At 43.9% G+C, this 19,430-nt stretch overlaps 1 protein-coding gene and 1 long non-coding RNA gene across 4 annotated transcripts in view; one reads left to right on the top strand and one right to left on the bottom strand.

Moving 5' to 3' along the window:
- ALX4 (ALX homeobox 4) overlaps positions 1-19,430 on the top strand; it is a 54,229-nt gene that overhangs the window by 5,757 nt on the left and 29,042 nt on the right. The gene's annotated exons all lie outside the window — the stretch shown is intronic.
- LOC127541106 (uncharacterized) lies at positions 12,465-16,739 on the bottom strand. Of its 3 annotated transcripts, none has more exons than XR_007948366.1 (5): positions 16,555-16,739; positions 15,196-15,477; positions 14,988-15,060; positions 14,637-14,729; positions 12,465-14,288 (listed from the first exon to the last, which is right to left on the bottom strand). It is a non-coding gene; the product is annotated as an uncharacterized LOC127541106 (long non-coding RNA). The 3 variants fall into 3 exon arrangements; XR_007948367.1 differs by having other exon boundaries at positions 12,465-13,004; XR_007948368.1 differs by lacking the exon at positions 15,196-15,477.

The following is a 19,430-nucleotide window of genomic DNA, read 5'->3' as shown; positions in this document are numbered from 1 at the left end:
TGCGTTTTTTCCCCTCTGCGGGAACCTCGAGGCTGCGAAACAAAAGTTGGTTCCGGATTGTATCTGATCAGAGGTTCTGGTTGTGTTAAAGAGACAGGCAGAAGAAAAAAAAAAAGAATGTGTTTTAATCACAAAACTCAGAAACAGAGACAGAGAGACACACAGAGAGAAAGATTGTAAACGCAAAGAAACAAAGAGCAAATATGATTCATAAAAGGGAATAGGTACCTGAGAGAAATATAGATTTTCTTTCTCGCAGATTTTTTGAACAGATACCAACGGTCACCACATTTTTTTTTTTTTTGCTTGTTTGATGAGAGACAATATGAATTGTAAGAATCGATATTTCTGAGAGGGAGAGAATGGCAGAGACCAAAAGACATAAGTGACAAAAATATAAATTATAAAATTGCATATGTGTACGACAGAAAGCAGAGGCTAAAAGAGAGAAAAAGAGACAGATAAAAATATGATTTGTAAAATGGAATAAGAGAGAGAGACAGCGTCAAAAAATAGGAGAAAATATAAGAGACAAGCAGGCAAAGTGGAGACAGTGAATGAGAGAAGTGGAAAATGGATTAAGTTTATAAAAGCGAGGTCGAGAGTAGAAATGGATTACGAACGCGAAGTTAGAGAAAGAGAAAAGCAGAAACCCAGACACCTAAAGAGAGGGACCCAGAATGTGGATTGTAACCAGGAACGTCCCGTATGACAGACTCAGTCTGAGAGGCAGAGACAAAGAGAATAAGGTCGTGGGAACAATTGAAAGAGAACGAAGAGACGGGGGTTACGGAAATGTACAATGGAATACGTGAATGAGAGAAACAGAGACTGAGAAATGGAACGGAAAGGCAGAGAGCCAGAGAGACAAAGAGATTGAGACCGAATTCGGATTGGAAGCAGTAATTAATGTAGGAGGTAGAGACCGATCCTGGGAGGATGAAGATGTAAATGGAAACAGGGCTAGACTGATCGATAGACAAAGAAATTGAGGCAGACCAAGAGACTGGAGGCAAACGGCAATTGTTTAAATTTAAAAATTCAAAATAAAAATTAAAAAACCCAGAGACTTGGAATACGCGGTTGAAGCGGTGAGATAGAGAAAGAAAGAGACCCAGAAAAGGTGATGGTGAAAGTCGTGTAGGGGAGAGAGGAAGAAGAGGCGGGACTGTGGGTTGTAAATGTATGCGAGCGAAAGTGAACCGGAGCTTGGCTCTAAACGAGGCAGCCCTGCCCCGAGTACCGGGGAAATCCGAGCGCAGCCCCGAGTACCGGGCCGAGTGCGGCCCCGAGTACCGGGCCGAGTGCGGCCCCGAGTACCGGGGAAATCCGAGCGCGTGGAGAAGATTTCCGTGTTAAGTAGTCCCGCATCTAACTAGCTGTGCGGAGTTCCTCCCAATCCCTCCCCGGCCGGAACGGGCGGAGGACCGAAATAAAAATGAAAATGAATGGGCTCAGAGAGCCGAGCTGCAAGTGGAGGGCAATTGTTTGTAAATCGATTGATCTGCACGTAAACGTATTGGGGTGTCCAGTTAATTGAAGGTGGGGAGAAAGCCAAGGAGGAAAAAGACCTACGGCTTAAAAGGCGGGTTATGTGACCCCTGAAGAGGATCTTACCCCCGGGACCGCATAGACGCGACAGACGGTCCTGGGATCTGTACTTGAAGCGGGTGAGATGGCGCAGTAAACTGCTAAGTGGTTTCCGAGGGCGGATTAAATGGCGGTGAATAACCCGAGGACTTTCCGAGTCTCTCTTATTTTATTTTTGTCCATGAGGAAAACCTGCGTGGCGCCGAATCCCCGCGTGGAGCTGCAAAGTCCGACTTGAGCACACCATCGCTAAGAGCGCTTCCCCATCCCGGAGGATTTGCCCTTCGGGGAGGAAAAAAAAAATCCCAGCTGGTTGCAATTATTTCTAAAATTAAAAAACAAAAGCAAAAGCAAAAAGGCAGGCCAAATATGAGTCCTGGGGTCCTCCGCATGTTGGAATCTCGGGCCTCCCTCTGTCTGGGCGCGCGTGCTCTTTGTTGGGGGGCCCGAAATAGAAAGGAGAAAGCGGCTTTGTGAGCGCGCGCCAGAGCTCTGCCCGGACTGGAACCCCAGAGACGCGCGCGCAGGGAGCATATGGGGAGCGCTGGGGTGCAGGGCCCGAGGTCGCTCCCGCCGCCCGGGGCAGCCCGCTGCCCGCATCTCGTCGGGCACGCGGGCGGCGGCGACTCCCGGAGCTCGGGCCTGGGCCCACGCGCCTCCGCAGAGGCTGCAGGGGATCGGGGGTACACCGGTGAGGATCTGGGGGCCCGACTCTGGGGCTCGGCGCGATTTCCTTGATAGTTGCGAGCCCGGCCCGGGGAAAGCGGCACGGAGAGCTTCAGCCGTGCTCGAATTCTGCCTTCGACGCTTTGATCACTAGTTATGTGATGTTGGGCAAATCACTGACGCCCCTGTGCCTCCATTTCCTTATCTGTAAAATTAAGGGGTTGATTTAAGGGGGTGATTGATCTCTAAGCCTTCTGTTCTATGAATCCTTAGCCTCCATCTCATTTCCACTAGGATAAGTGGAGCCTGTTTTCCCAACCACTCACTCGTCGCAGAACTTGGTGTGTGTGTGTGTGGGAGAGAGAGAGAGAGAGAGAGAGAGAGAGAGAGAGAGAGAGAGAGAGAGAGAGAGAGAGAGAGAGAGAGAGAGAGAGAGAGAGAGAGAGAGAGAGAGAATCTAGGCTTCTGGAGTCCCCAGGGCTACGAATTTCTTCTCTTTTCTAAGCTGCACTCCCCGCAAAAAAAGTTCCAGTCCGACTGAGGTGTTGGGAGGATCTAAAAATCTACTTTCAGGGCTTGGCTGCGGGGTGGAAGGCTTGGTGCCCTTTCCTGAAAGCCGATTCCTTCTAGGCCCTGTGAAGGCAAGGATAGGGTGGGCACCTTTTGCTTTCGGCTTGGGGGATGGCCCCATCAGGCCTTTAACGGGCATATCATTGCCCAAGTTTCTCGAAGCTGTTTTTAGGTTCAGATCCCTGTCCTGTGAGGCTAGGGAGAGGGAGAGTGGTTGATGTTTAAAGGAGAAACTAAGGCAAAGATAAATCTCAACTCTCTCCACCGATCCCAGAGGCCAAGCTGCCAGGGAAGCTGATTGTTCCACAGACTCTGTGAAAGGGACAGATGCCTCAGCAGAGACATAAGGAGAATCACCTACGGGTTGGAACAGTTTCCTTGTGCCAGGAAGAACTTCATGGCCAGGCCACTGGACAGTAACTGGAGTCGCCCCTCCAGACACCCCTAGGAGTGTTACAGAAAGAGGGAGGATAGGATCACATACTCCTTCCTTAACCCCGCTCCATTCCAACCCAACCCCAGTCCCAGAAGCCTCTTCTCTGTCGCCAGAGGCCCAGACTTAGAGGTGGGCCGCAGGCCCCGTTACAGATGTTGCAGCTCTGGGCCTCTCTTAGTTGTGGATGAGCAACCCTACTTCCTCCCGGCCCATTCCAGATGTGCTGCCCTACGCAGCCCCTCCCTTTTTTGTCCTTCTCCCCCCAGGCTAGTTGCAGGTGTACGGAATAGCCCGGGATGGTCCCTGCCAAGCAGCTCTCCCAATGTCCCCCCCTCTGCAAGACAAGCAAAGTTCTGTCCTTCCTTTGTAGGTAACCAGTAGATCTCAGTGGGCCCAGATCCCAGTCGCTTCACCCTTACCTTGCCAAACTTAGCTCATCTTCTGCTTGGCTGCTGGACTGAGGGGAGCCCTGCTGCTGCTGAGACCCTGAGGCTGGGCAGGGGTTATGTGGGTATGAGGAAAGCTACCAAAGGAGAAGAATTCTGCAAGCAGGCTGCTACTTCTCCACCACCCTCATTCCTGCTCCCACTTCTGAACTGACAGAAGAGCTCAGGGGAGAAAAGATAGAGAGAAGCCTGAGTCTTAGTTTCCTCATCTGAAAACGACTATAATCCCTGACTTCCGAGGTCTCTGGCAGCTCGAAACCTATGAGCTTTTGAAGGAAGGAGAGAGGCAGTGGAAAACAAAGCTTTAAAAAGGACCAGAGAGTGTGTTATGGTTTAGTAGCAAGTCCACTATATTGAATTGGAAGTGGAGGGGATATATCATTTACTGGCAAAGAGATCGTAAGTCAGCCATGTCACTTCTCAGACCCTCGGTTTCCTCCTCTGTAAAATAAAGGGATGGGACTAGAAGACCTCTCAGTAAGTCTCTTCCAGCACTAAATCTTATAGACTGAAAAAACCTGGAAGGATTCAGGCTGAGGGCCCAGCATGTATGTTTTCTCACTCAGGTCTCTGGAACCTCTTCTCCAAGGGACTGGATGGAGGTGATGATGCAGCCTGGGGATTCTCTTTCCTTAATAAGAGAGCAGAATTAGGGTTCGGGTCACAAGCTCCCACAGCCTGGCCCCGGGGGAAGCCTAGTTCAGCTGAGCTTCTCTGAATGGCAGTGGAATGCCCTCAGAGGGAGCTGAGGGCTTGGAGACCTCAGAAAATTGGCTTGGTCTCTAGAAAAGAATATGTTTGTGAATCTGGGGCATTCGATCTCATTGGCTTGGGGCTGCAGTTTCAGGCTGGGGCAGTGGGCTCCCAGTCCAACTTGAGAGTCCGGAGATCTGGGCCATTATGTACAGCCTCGCCTAGCTGGGACCAGGACCAGATGGGTACCAGCTCACAGTCAAATAAGGAGTTGGGGAGCTGGCGACTAAGATTTAAAGACAAATTGGGGTACTGAGATCCAGAGTGGAGATAGTGAATATTGAGGGGAAGAATTAAGGTCAAATTCTCATTACTTCCTCCTCCTTGGAGTCTCATTAACTTAGACTTCATCTCTCCAAGATTACCTTGTAATATTCCCTGAATCTTTATTGTGCTTCAGACCAATTGGCCACTTCTCCACTGCCCCCACTAACCACACCTCTACACTCCAAGGCAGGCTTCCTCACAGCCCTGGAATGTCTTCCCTTCCACTCTTTTAGGCAATTGGGGTTAAGTGACTTGCCCAGGGTCACACAGCTAGTGTTAAGTGTCCAAGGCCAGATTTGAACTGAGGAGCTCCTGATTGCAGGACCAGTGGCCTACCCACTAGTAGGTCATCTAACTGCCCCATCCTTCCATTCTTAACTATGGACTCTTAAGTTGGTTCAATTCAATCCCATCAGTGTGTATTAAAGCTCCTACTATGTTTCAGGCAGCTGGGTATATAACATACAAAATGAAACAATCCCTGACCTCACAGAGTTTTCAGTATACCAGGAGTTGGGGAAGGGGAGAAAATTCATAGAGAAGATAACATAGAATGTAAACCTCCAAAGGAAAACAATAACATATGTACAGAGTTATCTGGAGTAGGCCAGTGAGAAGCCCTAAAAGTGGGAAGGACAGGAAAACCTTCCTGCAGCCTTTGGAATGAGCGCTAAATGCAGTGAGGGATTCCAGTAGAAGGTAAGAAAAGGAGAGCATTCCAGACACAGGGAAGAACCCAATGTCACCCCCTCCAGGAAGTCTTCCCTGGATTCCCTGGATTTGTGGGAAATTCACTCTTCCCCTTCCCCTTGACTTCACATTCCATTTTCAACAAATGTTCTTTAGAACCCCACAGTGGGTCAGGTACAATGCTAAAATCTGGGGAGACCTGCCCCCAAAGAGCTTATTTCCCTTTGCAGCAAATATCTAAGAGCCATTCCCTAATCAATATATTCTTAGAAGGTTATAGATTTATAGTATAAGCTCTATAAAAATAATAAATAGGTTAACAAATAAATTAATAAATTCTATGAATGAATATATTATAATAGATTTATAGTATAAATTCTATAAATAAATAAATATAGTATAAACTGCCTCATTTTAAAGTTGAAAAAAATGATCTTAGCTTACATGATCTGTCCAGGGTCATACATAGCTAGTAAATGTATGAGGCAGATGAACTCAGGCCTTCCAATTATCTCCTCCCAACTTTGTTGGGTTCCTTCTAATCTTTTTATTATGAAATGTCATGTTTTCCACATTAACATGTTGGTATCTCCCCCTTACTAGACCCAAATCCATGAGATCAGGGAATCTGTTTTTTTTCCTAAACTTTCTGCCTTGCCATCCACGAGCTAGAATGTAGGTTTTGGACCACAGAGTCCAACCCCCTCCAAGATTTGTAAAGGAAGAAACTGAGTTGCTCACGATCACAGAATTAAATTATGAATTAACACTAAGCAAAAGGGCCATTTCTACCATAGAATATCTTCGACTAGTCACCCATTGGTGCACAGAGCACTGAATGCCTTTAAGATTATAAATTTTAGAGAAAGTGTGGACTTACATTGGTGGGCGGAGTTTTTGCATAAAGTCTCTATTTGTTATTCAGTCATTTCAGTTTTGTCAGACTCTCTGTGACCCATTTTGGGTTTTCTTGGCAAATTTCCTTCTCCAACTCATTTTTACAGATGAGGAAACTGAGGCAAACATGGTTAAGTGACTTGCCCAAGGTCATACAGCTAGTAAGTGTCTGACTCCCAGTCTGGCATTCTATCCACTGAGATACTTAGTTGCTCCATAAAGTCCCTATACTGATGAATCATTGGTCTAGCTGAAAAGAAATCTCCCCTAAAAGAATTGTGATCAGCGTACAGTAGACATTTAATAAATGTTTCTTAGAATGCCAAGGAAATATATTGGTGCAGTATGAATAGGTGTAAGATAACAGGGTCAACCTTAGGGCTGGCAAATAGGGCCAATAATTGTATAAGCTATCCTTACCTTAGAAAAGGATGTAGTGCAGCCTTGAATTAATGAAAGAGGTACCCAAAAAAGTAGGCTGAGGAAGGAGGCTGATGGATAAGGGAGTCCTGAAGCGAGGGATCTATCTATAATAAGGCACATCAGGAATTGCATTTCTATGCTTCCATTATAAGCTTTCATTGGAAATGTGTGTGTGTGTGTGTGTGTGTGTGTGTGTGTGTGTGTGTGTGAGAGAGAGAGAGAGAGAGAGAGAGAGAAAGACAGAGAGACAGAGAGAGACAGAGAGAGAGAGAGAGACAGAGAGAGAGACAAAGACAGAGAGACAAAGACAGAGAGACAGAGACAGAGACAGAGAGACAGAGAAAGAGAGAGACTAAGGGTCAGAGACAGAGTGAGAACAAGAGACACAGAGAGACTGACAGAAAGAGACAGAGACAGAGAAAGACACACAGAGACTGAGACAGAGATTCAGAGAGGCAGCAATACAGAGAGAGAGACAGAGAGATAAAGGGACAGAGAGATAGAGACAGAGAGTCAGAGACAGAGTGAGAGAAAGAGAGACACAGAGAGACTGACAGAAAGGGACAGAGACACAGAGACAGAGAAAGACACACAGAGACAGAGACAGAGAGATTCAGAGAGACAGCAATACAGAGAGAGAGAGAGACAGAGAGAGGGGGATCATAGGTTCATAGTATTTTAGAGCTACAAAGGATCTTAGAATCACCAAATTTCTGAACTGGAAAGGATTTTAGAAGGTCATTCATAGCTAAATTCAATTCCTACTCTTTATCCTGAACAGTTTTTCACCTGTTCTCCTCAGTCCCAGCCTTCCAAGGAGAGGTACCTTCTGGGGCAACTCATTCGATCCATTTTGGGACAGTTCTTTAGGAGAAGAGCCCATGACAGAACCTCAGAACACAGAATGTCAGAGCTGGAAGACTTGGAAAATGGAATCTAGAATGGCAAAGCTGGAAGAGACTTTAGACCAGAGAGAATGGTAGATCTAAGGGAGAACATAACCTAAATCCCATTTTAGATAAGGTCCAGAGAAAGATGTCTTCCTGAAGGAAAGCTCAAGTGTGGCTCAATCTCTTTCTTGTAGACCTTGTAGCCATCTTTTTTCTGTCCCAGGCTGCTCTCTCAGCTTCTAGACACCTAGTTCCCTCTGGCTGTAGTCTTTTCTTCCAAAAAGAAATCTTTCTCCTAAACTAAAATACCAATCAGAGCAAAGTCTCTTCTCTAGAGACAGTTCTGTGTGTGACTGAGGATTAGCATCTGTGAGTTACACAACGAACCCAAAAGATAGAGGTACTTGACGGTGTATAAACGTGCAAAGGTGTGCCTCGGTCTTTGCACTCTGTATCTCTGTCTGTATCTCTGTGTGTCATGTACTAGTCCTAAGTGGTTTCCCTCTGTGGAAGCTCATATCCCGGGTTGGGGGGGCGGGGTGGGGAGGAATCTGTTATTGACTACCCTACTATCTCAGATCATTGAACTTTTCTGGTCCTCCGTTTCCTCATCTGGAAAATGGGGTGACTGGGCTTAGCAGTCCCTAAGGTCCTTTCCAGTTCTAGACCTATAATAGTATGTTTCTTTGATTAAGTGGGTTATTTCAGGGGCAGGGCTTAAAGACTCAGAAAAAATTGCCTCTCTTCATTTCAGGGTCCCAGCTGCCTCCCATAATATGCAGCTCCAGTTTCCCCTCATGCTCATCAGTCCAGCAGAGCTAATGGGCCCATATTTATCCTGGCTCCTTCCTTGCCAGGACTTATCAGAAACAAGGTGAACCTTACCTTGTGGGCATGATAGCTTTGGGCCAACCTCACCAATGACACCCCCCCCTCAGCTAGAGCTGGGAAAAGGGCACAGATTAGAGACTTCTGTGTGGATGAAATAAGCTTCTGGCTGGATTCTGGAGGGGGGGGGTCTGACTGAAGGGAGAAGGGGACATCCCGCTGTCAGCCTCATCGCATATCTGATGCTACATTGAGTTTCGGGTGGGGCAGAAAACATCTAAGAGCTGATGGGATGGGGGGGAAGGAGAAGGGAAGTGGACACATCTTTTCAGGGAAATGTAAGCAAGGGCAATCAATCTCTTAGGAACAAAGGATGACATATTAGAAGAGAGCATTGTTTCTACTCAAGTCATTTGGGGCAAGAAGAAGGGAGATGGAAGAGGCGCCATTTGGTGCCTTTTAGTCAAAGATCTGAGTTCTAATCCTACCTCTGCCATCTCTCACTTATGTGATCTTGGGGTCACCCAATCTCTCTGCATTCATTTCTTCATCTGTAATTTGAGGGGGTTGACTTCAGATCAAGGGTTCTTAACTCCTGATGTCTTGAACCTTTTTTGGTATTCTGGTGAAATGTGTGGCTCCCTTCTCAAGAAAGAAAAAGTTACTAATTAAAGGAAATGCTAAACTTTAATGAGATGAGTAAAAAAATAAAGATGGATATTTTCTACCATCCAAGTTCACAACCCCCCCTGAATCCATTTATGGACTTCAAGTTAAAAGACCTGGAGGATATAACCTTTAGATTCATGAACTAAGGCTCACGCTATTCTCTGGGGTCTCCTTCCCTGTTTGCCCCTCTCCAATTCTTTCCCCAATTCCCATCACAAGAGGGCATCTCTCACACCTCAGGGATATCAACGCCCCATGTCTGGACAGAGAGGCCAGACTTGGCCAGGAAATCTCCCTCGGCAGCTGGAGGAGGATAGGGTCTCTTTGCACCCTCAGGAGCAGGTCCTTGTGCTGTCTCTAAAAAGGACTGGCCAAAGAGATGTCAAGGAATCATGCTGATCAGACATCTCTCTCCCAGGTGGTGTGGTCTGTCAGGGCTCCCTCCCTCCCTGCCCCCAAGATGCAGCTATAACCATGATTTCCAGGATCTCAGGACCTAACTAGGGGTCCCCTTGAGGACTGAAGGTCCCTGGCTCCGCATCACAATGAAATCCCACTCTCGGGTCCTGGACTACCTGAATGGGAATATTTCCAACCAACAGAACCTTTGAAAGTTCCCAAAATCCTCTTTTCTCACAACTCTAGAATGTAGTTCCTGCTCAGAGTCTCATTCCCATTTTGCAGATGAGGAAACTGAGATCCAGAAAGGTCACAGCTGGTACATTTCAGGGTGAATCCTGGCAGATTGCCTAAACCCAAGGGCAGCTTTCTGCCAACAAGCCATTGTTCCTTTCATGAATGCAAGGCAGGCTCTTTTTATTTCCTCCTCTTCCTCCTCATCTCTAGAATGAAGTAAAGTTTTTGTCAGTGAATGGGACCCTACAGCCATCCAAAAACTTCCAGAACTCTCATCAGAATGAGAACATTGAGCACTAGGCTTTCTTTCTCTCTTCTTCTCCTTATAGTTTTCCATAGTCCATATTTCATTCTCACTCCTCTTTTCTCCCCTCTTTCCCCCCTTTTTTCTCTTTCTCTCCTGTTTCTTTCCTTTTCTCTTCCCCCCTCTTCTTCTCCTTCAACAGTTAGCAAGTATTTATTAATTTTCCTGTGTGTCAGGCACTCTGCTAGATATAACGTCTGAAATGAACTCATTCCTGCCTTCAAGGAGTTTGCATTCTAATGGGGAGACAATATATACACATTTAATTATTATATAATATACTTGTGTGTGTGAATGTGTATATATATATATATATATATACACACACACACACACACACACAAATAGTGCCTCAGTACAATGACCTGTCTGAGAAAAATGGTATTAAAGATATCAATGAGAACATATGTGACAACCCTTGCCTCAGTACAATGACCTGTCTGAGAAAAATGGTATTAAAGATGTCATTTAGAACATATGTGACAACCTTCTCCTCTCCTCTTTTGGGATCTCCCCCCGCTCCCTTTATGTTCTAGCCATATTGGACTACTGGCCATTTATGAAATTCTATCTCCTGACTCGGAACCTTAGCACAAACTGTTCCTCATTCTTGACATGATTTCTCTTATTTATGCCCCCCCATATCTGCTTCTTAGAACCCTCAGCTCCAATCAGGATTTAGCTCAGCTACCACCTCCTTCCAAAAGACTTTCTTGATTCTCCCATTTTTAATGCCCATTGTCCATTCCCCATCACTCTGAATTTATAGTTTATGTTACGTGGAGTTGCTCTGTTTACTTCTCTGTGGATGTGCTGCATTCTTCCAGGAGAATATGAGCTCTTTTCTGGCAGGGACTCCCCCTGCAGTGTTTGTATCTCTGGCAACTTGGGCAATATCTGGCACAGAGCAAGTAATTATTAAAAGCTCGTTGATTGGTTGGTCAGTTGATGGACTAGGAAGGAGGTAGGTTGGTCGTGGGTCAGGATCAAGAGAAAAAGAGGTAGATAACCAAATGTAACATTTGTAAAATGGAAGAACACCTTCATTGCCATGGCTGGTAAGTGGTACAGAGGAGGTTACAGATATACATTGAGAGGTGAAGTGTTGGTATTCGTTTATAACTTTTTCCTTGTTGATATTTTATATATTCTTTTTATGTTTTTAAAATTTTTATAACTTTTTATTTTTCCAAATACATGCAAAGATACTTTTCAACATTCACCCTTGCAAAAATGTGTGTTCCATATTTTTCTTCCTCCTTCTCCCCGTCACTGTTCCCCTAGAGAGCAAGTAATCCAATGAAGATTAAATATATAGCATATAACTCCAAAGCAGGATTCCTATAATCTTGTCTCAACTGGCTTCAAACTTTTCTGTTATTAAAACAATCGTTCTTCACTTTGTGCTTGAGATCCTTTCTTTCTCTAATTTGGGGACTTTTAAGCTAGCATTTGGGAACATTTTAAAAATATTTCAGTATTTGATTAATAATATTAAATATCTCACTATGACTTTGGTACAATTTTCCTTTGTAATCTGTTGTAGTTTATATTATGTGTACAAAAACATTATTCTAAGAGTCTAGAAGGTTCACCATATGCCCATCAAACCCACGCAACAACAAAAAACTAAAAATTCTTGTGCTCCTTGCTTCCTATCGCTCTCAGCTTGAAATCCAACTTCTTTCTTGCATTGATCCAACAAACATTTATTAAGCCAATCCTGTGCACAGAGTGCTGGGGCAAGTACGAAGTTTAGAGCTCACAGTCTAATAGGAAGCTAAGACCTGAGTAAATGATAACCTTGAAAGAAGGACTCGTGTTGTGATTCAACATATTCAAGTTATTATTGAGTTATTCAAATACCTGAAATCTCACTCTTTCTTTGGGCCATTTCAACCCTATAAAAATGCAGATACTCTTGGGACCCTGAAACCTCAAAGTTCCTCCCCAATTCTAAATCCATGATCCTATTATCTTTTCCCCTCTCTGAACCTCAGTTTCCTCATTTGTAAAATAAGTGGGTTGGACTAATTGGTCTTTGAGGGCCGTTCTGAACTCTAAGCCTATGATGCTATGATCCAAGATTTTTTCCCACAGTGAGCGGTAACCTTATCTCAGTCTAAGGACCCTCATCCAATGTGATGTTTGTCTAATATCTTTCTATGAACCCTTCAGAAAGGATTATAGGATCATGGAGTTGAAAGAAACACTAGAATCAACTAATGGCCCGCCCCCCACCTCCCTTATAGATGAGACCAGTGAGGATGAGGGAGGTTAATTCAGTTGTCCATTAGCATTAGTGATGGTATTTTTTTTAATTAAAGTTTTTGATTTTCAAAATATATTCATGGATAATATTCAACATTTACCCTTGGCAAACCTTTTGTTCCAAATTTTTCTCCCTCCCTTCCCTCCACTCCCTCTAGGGTATAATCCAATATATGTTAAAACACGTACAATTCTTCTATACGTATTTCCACATTTATCATGCTGCAAAGAAAAATCAGATCAAAAAGAAAAAAAATTAGAAAGAAAATAAAATGCAAGTAAACAACAATAAAAATGAAAATACTATGTTGTGATCCACACACACAATCCTCTCTCTGGGTGCAGATTACTCATGGTATTTGAACCCAGGTTCCCTGACTCCAAAACCAGGTATCATGGGGATGGAAAACAGGTACCTGAGAGAATGAGGAAGAGGGGTTCAGGGAGAGATGAACTTTGAAAGAGCAATGGGAGAAAGACTTTATTGCCAATTGAAATTAGGTGGCCACTTTGGGACAGAATAACGCCATTTCAGGCATCCATCTAATGTCTTCTCTGGAGGCATCTGAAGCTGCAAAGTCTTGCCTGAGCCTCTCAGGTGCAGCTTTTTCTTAAGTCCTGATGACCTTGTGGAAGTCTGGTTCCCGTGGCATCGGGGAGCATCAGCTCTGAAGTAAAAGCATCTACGATCAAGCTTCTGCTACTCATCCTTTCTGGGACTTTGGCCCTATCCCTCCACCTCCATGTATTTCACTTTTCTCAGACATAAAATGAGAGAGTTAATCTCTAAGGTCAAAGTACATTCACAAACCTAGATCCTCCAAAAAAGACAGCATGAAAGGGATTTTGGCCTAGGAATCTGGAGATCTGGGCTCAGAATGTTGGATCTGGCACTATCCATCTGTAAATGACTTAATTTCTTTGGGCTTCAGTTTTCTTATCTATAAAATGGGTATATTAATGCCCCTTGGAGGTCTCAGTTTTCTCATTTGAAATCCAAGAAGTTAAACTAATGAGTTCTGATTCTATGAACTTCTAGTGGTTTCCCAGAATTCACTTCCATAAATTCTAGTTGTGAAACTGCACACTTTCCTTGAACTCCACAATCCATCTCCTGCCTGCTTGCCTTTGCACGAGGAGCTCTCTGTGCCTGGAACACACTCCTGGATCAGTCCTTTAGTATCCTTCACTTCTCATCTCAGCTCAGAAGTCATTTCCCTCCTGAAAGCCTTCCCGGATGCCCACAGTTCTTCAGGTTCTCTCCCCTCTCAAATTATTGTACGAGGCTCTCTCTATTAACATGTTTCCCCCAGTAGAACGCCCTTCTTGAAGGGCAGCTCCTTGAAGGCAGGAGCTGGTGGTGATCATTTAATTTGGTTTGCCTCTTCCCTGCCAGCCCCTGGCACTGTGCCATCCGCTTAGTGGGCCCTTAGTAAATGCTTGTTTAATTAAATTGGAGACTACCTCATCTCAAAGGTCCCTTTGACCTCTCAAGTCATAGAGCCCATCTATTAAAAGCAGCTGAGGGCAGGGGGATTGTTGGCTACTCTCTGACCCTCAGGTCTTTTTTTAGCACTTGGCTATAGGAGGCTCCTCCTCTGCTCTCGGCACCCCCCACTTCTGAGTCACTGCCAAGCTGCCTGCTTCCAGCAGCATAGACTAGAAGGCACCAAATGGAGGGCCTGGGGTGATCGTCCCCCTCCCCAGGATGGCTTTGGTCAGAGGAGGGGGTTCGGAAAAACCGGCTTCCGTGGAAACACCACCAGGTTGCCTTCCCCACATTCCTCACCCTGGGGAGCTTTTAGCTGCCTGGGAGTCTCTCCTCCTGCCGACCCAGAGGAAGACTGGGGATTTTTTGTTTCTTCATTCCCTGCAGCGAATTCCAAGGCCTTTCTTGCCCTGCAACCTGACTCCTTGATCTATCCTTCCTTCAGTTCATTCTTTGGAGCTCCCTGCCAAGAAGAGCTCATGTCAGGGGGATGAAGAGAAGGAAATGCCTCTTGGTCCCCATCATCTTTCTTCCCTCACTCCACTCACACTCCCCACAGAGAATTCTGAAGTCTTCCTTGAAGGGAAAACACCCTTTGTATCCCCGCTGTCCTCGGGCTCCCACCCACCATAGGGTCTCAGCCAAAACTTTCCGGGAGCCACATTGTCTTTTCCCCTCATCTGCAGATCCTGAGAAAGGTGCTAGGTTAACATTAGCTGATTGTAAAATGGCCTCCAGCCCCTGGGGATGGGGAAAGCCAGTTGGCAGCCGACACCTCCCACCCCCAACTTTGGCAACTTGGAGGACTTACCCTTCCATATTCCATATTCCTCATTTTCTTGTCTTCCTTTTACTTCCAATCAAAACTTGTTTGTCCAATGTTTCATCCCCTAGATCTCGGTTCCTTGTAGGTTTAAGACAAAGAAGCTAAGAGTGAAGGGGAACGTGTTTGTCCAACGTTTCATTTCCTGAGATCCCTGCACTGGTAAGGTGACAGCGAGCTGGTTTAGAGCAAAGCGTGAAGAGTGAAGGGAACCTCCTTTAGACCCAGTCTAGTATGAACTTCTCTTTTTCCAAAGGAGGGTAACATTGAGCCCTGACAATATTCGGTGACTAACCCAAGATCTAAGAAGTGAATCCCAATAAGCGCAAGAGACTATACCTGCGAGTTCATTGGGATAGAGAACTTCCAGGTTCTACCATTGCCAGTCAGTGCCTTCTCCGCAACCTGCAGTCTGAGAGGGGTAATTGGGAGTTTAGTGTGAGATGAATTCACAGGAATACATCATCACAGAATTTTTCAATTAGAAAAGACTCGGGGACCATTTAATTCAACCCATACCCAAAAAGAAATCCATACTTCAACATACCTAACAAATGTCCATGCAGCTTCTGCTAGCTGACCTCCAGGAAAAGGGAAATCCCTCACTTTGAGGCAGCCTTCCCTACTTTGGGCAGCTCCAATTGTTAGGAAATCTTTCCTGCTATCGAGCCTCACTTGGTCCTTTTTCAACTTCCACCCAGAGCTACTGGATTTACCCTCTGTGACTAAGCAGTGTATGTCTTCTTGCTCATGACGATGCCAGTGATCTGAGTTTATCTAGTCCCCAGCTTCTTAGACTGTGTTTCCTGACCCCATATGGGTCTGATAACTGAATGTGGGGGTCATAAAATTATGATTTATTATTAGCAAATGTTTGAGTTGTATACTTATTTTATATACCCATATGCCCAGAGTTGAGTAAAAATTTCTTAGGTGACGAGGTGGCGAATGGAAAAAAGTTACCCCCTTACTTATCTTGGTGATCAATTTCCCTATTCACCATTTTTATTCTATTCATCATCCTTGATGGAGAAAGCAGTGAAAGCCCCAGCCCCCTTAGAATCTGCTCCCAATCTTGTCTCTAGGAAAGAGTCTGCCAGGTCCTCCCCTCCTGCTCCTTGAACAACAACTCTGCAGCTGCTGTGACCCCTGTAGGTTCCTGGTCCCCAGGATGAGGAAGCTTCTCTATGGGACTCCAAAGATTCCCTTTGTAGGCAACAGGTCATCCTTTGATGATGACCTTTGGGGGAGACATGCAGCTGCCTTCCTTATCCCTCCCAAGGGGCTCCAAAGCTCTAGATATCGGACCCCTCCATATTGGTATGTTTCTCGCACTCCAGGCCGGGATGACTAAGGCACATTTTTTTAAATAGGGACTTTGGTTTTGTTACCTACTGGTCCAAGCTCCTATCTTTGCTTAGTCCCCATTGATTTTTTGGCCTCTTTGGTTAGAGACAGATTCTGAGAGCAGAGATGCTCTTCTGTGTTCCAAAGGTTTGTCTACCCCTTACACCTACACCTAGTTCTATCTCTTAACAGATATTCCTCATTTGTCTGCAAAAGAGAAATGATTGATGGATCTTGAGCCCCAAAACGGATTGATCCTACCCCCACTTAAGTGACCCTCAAATGGCACTATTTCTGCTTTTCCTAAATCCCACCATTGCAGAATCCACCAATCAGAAAGCAACAATAACAGTCACATGTTAGCTGTGTCCCGGATTGGTTGGGTCATCTTGGATAAATCAATTTTTTTTTCTTGATCCCCCAGTCGTCATGTTCAGAGGCAGAGTCATGTGGAAAATGGCAGGTTGGATTCAGAGAGGGAAAAAAGAGTTGCACATTGATTCAGAAAGGAAAAAAAAGAGTTGCATTAAAATTTAGTAAACGCAGTAAAATTACTTACTAGCTGTTTGACCAAATGAAATCTGAAGCCCCTTCCAGTCTGAATGTCATTCACTCGGAGATCCCTCCCTATTTGATATTCTACGTTCTAAGTTCCCTTTCATCTCTGATATTCTATGTTTTATTTTCTAACATACCTGCCAGCTCTGATGTTCTGCCTACTAAGTTCTCTCCCAGCCCTGATAGTCTGTGTTCTACTTTTTAAGATCCCTCCCAGTTCTGATATCCTACATTCTAAATTCCCTTCCTGCTCTGGCATTCTATGTTTTATGTTGCAAGCATTCTTGCAGCTCTGACAGTCAGTGTTCTGTGTTCCAAAATCCTTCCAAGTTTCAACACTCTATCTTCTAAAGTCCCTTCAATATTCTGTGTTCTAAGGGACTTTCTTGGTTTTACATTTTACGTACAATTTCCTAAAGTCCTTCTTACTCTGACATTTTGTGATCGCATAATTTTTCTAATAATAACTTTAAAGGGGTCATTAAGGAGCAAGGTAGATAATGTATGTAAATTGCTTTGTAAACTTTAAAGGATCATATAATTAACTGCTATTATTACTTTCTATTTTATCAATTATTCTGTTAATCCCAACAGCGTATGACAGATCATTTTTATCTGACACTTCATTTTATCATCTATAAAACAGGCATTGATATCTGAATTACCTTTCTAATAGGATTATTAAGAAAATGATTAAGAAATTAAGAAAAATAAGTGTTTTAGAAAAGTGACTCAGTATTCTATTGTCCCTATAACACAATCACCTATGTTAGAGCTTAAAGGATAAGATAGCAAAACTTCAGAACTCTTGGCTCTTTTTGTTTCTTTGATCCTACATTACTGTGATCTACTTCTCTGGATTGGATTGTTAGAGCGGTATAGTGGGTAAAGCACACCTAGAATCAAGAAAATCTCAGTTCAAATCACTAGCTATGTGACTCTGGAAAAGTCACTTAATCCTGTCTAGCTCTGTTTCCTCAACTGTAAAATGAGCTGGGGGAAGGAAATGGTAAACCATTCCAATATCTGCTAAGAAAACCCCATATGAGGTCACAAAGAGTTGGACCACGACTGAACAATAACTTTTTAGGATTACAGTGAAAAAAAGTACTTTGTGTTCTAAAAAGTACTATGTAAACAATAATGATTATTGTTCCACATTAGGCTCAATTCCTACCTTTTCCCCTCTCCCAAAAATAGACATTCAATTTCTGCCACTTTACCTTCCGAATAGTGTACCCTCCTCTCCTGCTTCCCAGCCAGTTTGGGACAATGGAAAGAACACTGGGTCTAGAATCCTTTGACTCAGTTCACTTCAAATTTGGGTTCTTTATCACCTCTATCACCTGTAGCAAAGCATTTAACATCTTTAGGAATTAGTTTCTTCCTCTGAAGAAAAAAGAAATTGGCCCCCTCAACTCAAAGTCTATGAACCTATGATCTTTAACTCCTGAGTTCCCCAGAATTCATCTTAGGAAAGGGGACAGACCCTTCCAGTCTTAAGCTGAGCCAACAAATCATGGCATGTAGGCTTCCAATATCTATTGGAAACCTAGGGATTCCCTGTGGGAATAGTTCTTTCCCCTGTCCCACAAGAGGATATGAGGATTGGGTAGGAATCAAAGAAAACCATTTTTAATTCCCTGCACTAAGTATATGTGTGCTTCTCCACCTCAGGGAAGCTGAGGTAAATGGAGCCTGAAGTGTCACTGTTACATCCAATCCTTTGGGAGTAATTAAATTCAATATTTATTTAGTCTAAGAGGCTACTGATAAAATCAGGGAAGGCAAAGGAAAAATACTTTGGAATTCCTTTTGAAATAGCTCTTTTTCTTTACATAATCAGCTCCCTCAACCTCTTCATGAGGGTTAGAGTTAAAGAACTAATCAGGAATACTCAATAGAAGCAATATTTTTGTTTCTCTCCCAGAATCCATCCTGTTGCTCACTGACTCTATTATTGTACATTTTTTCACATCTCAGGCTAATTGATAAAAGCTTCATTTAGGGAAGATGCGGGCATTATATCATTAAAATTGTCAAATTTATGGAAAGAGAATTGGCTCTGGGATTTAGAAGACCTGCTGTTGAATTCTGACTCTTATTCTCCATCTGTGTGACCTTAGCAGAAGCATAATTAGGGCAAGACAACTAGGACTTTGCCTCCAGGGGTTATAATATTTAGGAAGCACTGACAATACTTATACTTCTTTTTTTCCAGCAGCATAGAACCAGCTGATGGTAAGAAAAGAACTAGGTGGCAGGATTAATAAAAGTACCAGATTATCCTAGCAAGAAACAATAATAAAAACAGTATCAATAACCACATACACACACACACATACACACACCCCACTACCACAACCACCACCATGAGCTTTTCTAACAGCTGACTCACAATGTCTCAGGGTCTGAATTTTTCTTTAAAATGACTCTTTTAGAGAATGTTTCATGAAGTTTCCCTTGGGCATCAAAACTACTAGTTATGGATTTGTAGCTTCCGTAGATCATTCAATTTTCCCAAGTTTCAGCTTCCTCATCTTCAAAATGAGAGAGCTACATGAAGCTCAAAAATCCTCTGATCTTCTCTGAGATTTGGTTAATGCTATAGCTACATCAGAAACTTCTATGAACTGAAAATGATCCTCCACTTCAGCACATTAATAATATTTGCTCAGATTAGTGGAGGGTTTTTGGAACTATGCCCAAAGGACTATAAAACTGTATATACCCTTTGATCCAGCAGTTCCACTACTGGGTGTGTATCCCAAGGAAGTCATAAAGGAAGGGAAAAGATCCATATGTGCAAAAATGTGTGTAGAGGCTCTTTTTGTGGTAGCAAAGAACTGGAAAATGAGTGGGTGTCCATCAATTAGG

The sequence above is a fragment of the Antechinus flavipes genome, chromosome 6, assembly GCF_016432865.1.
Source record: "Antechinus flavipes isolate AdamAnt ecotype Samford, QLD, Australia chromosome 6, AdamAnt_v2, whole genome shotgun sequence".
NCBI lineage: Eukaryota > Metazoa > Chordata > Mammalia > Dasyuromorphia > Dasyuridae > Antechinus > Antechinus flavipes.
Note: the sequence above shows the minus strand (reverse complement) of the source record. Positions and strands in the feature narration are given on the sequence as shown.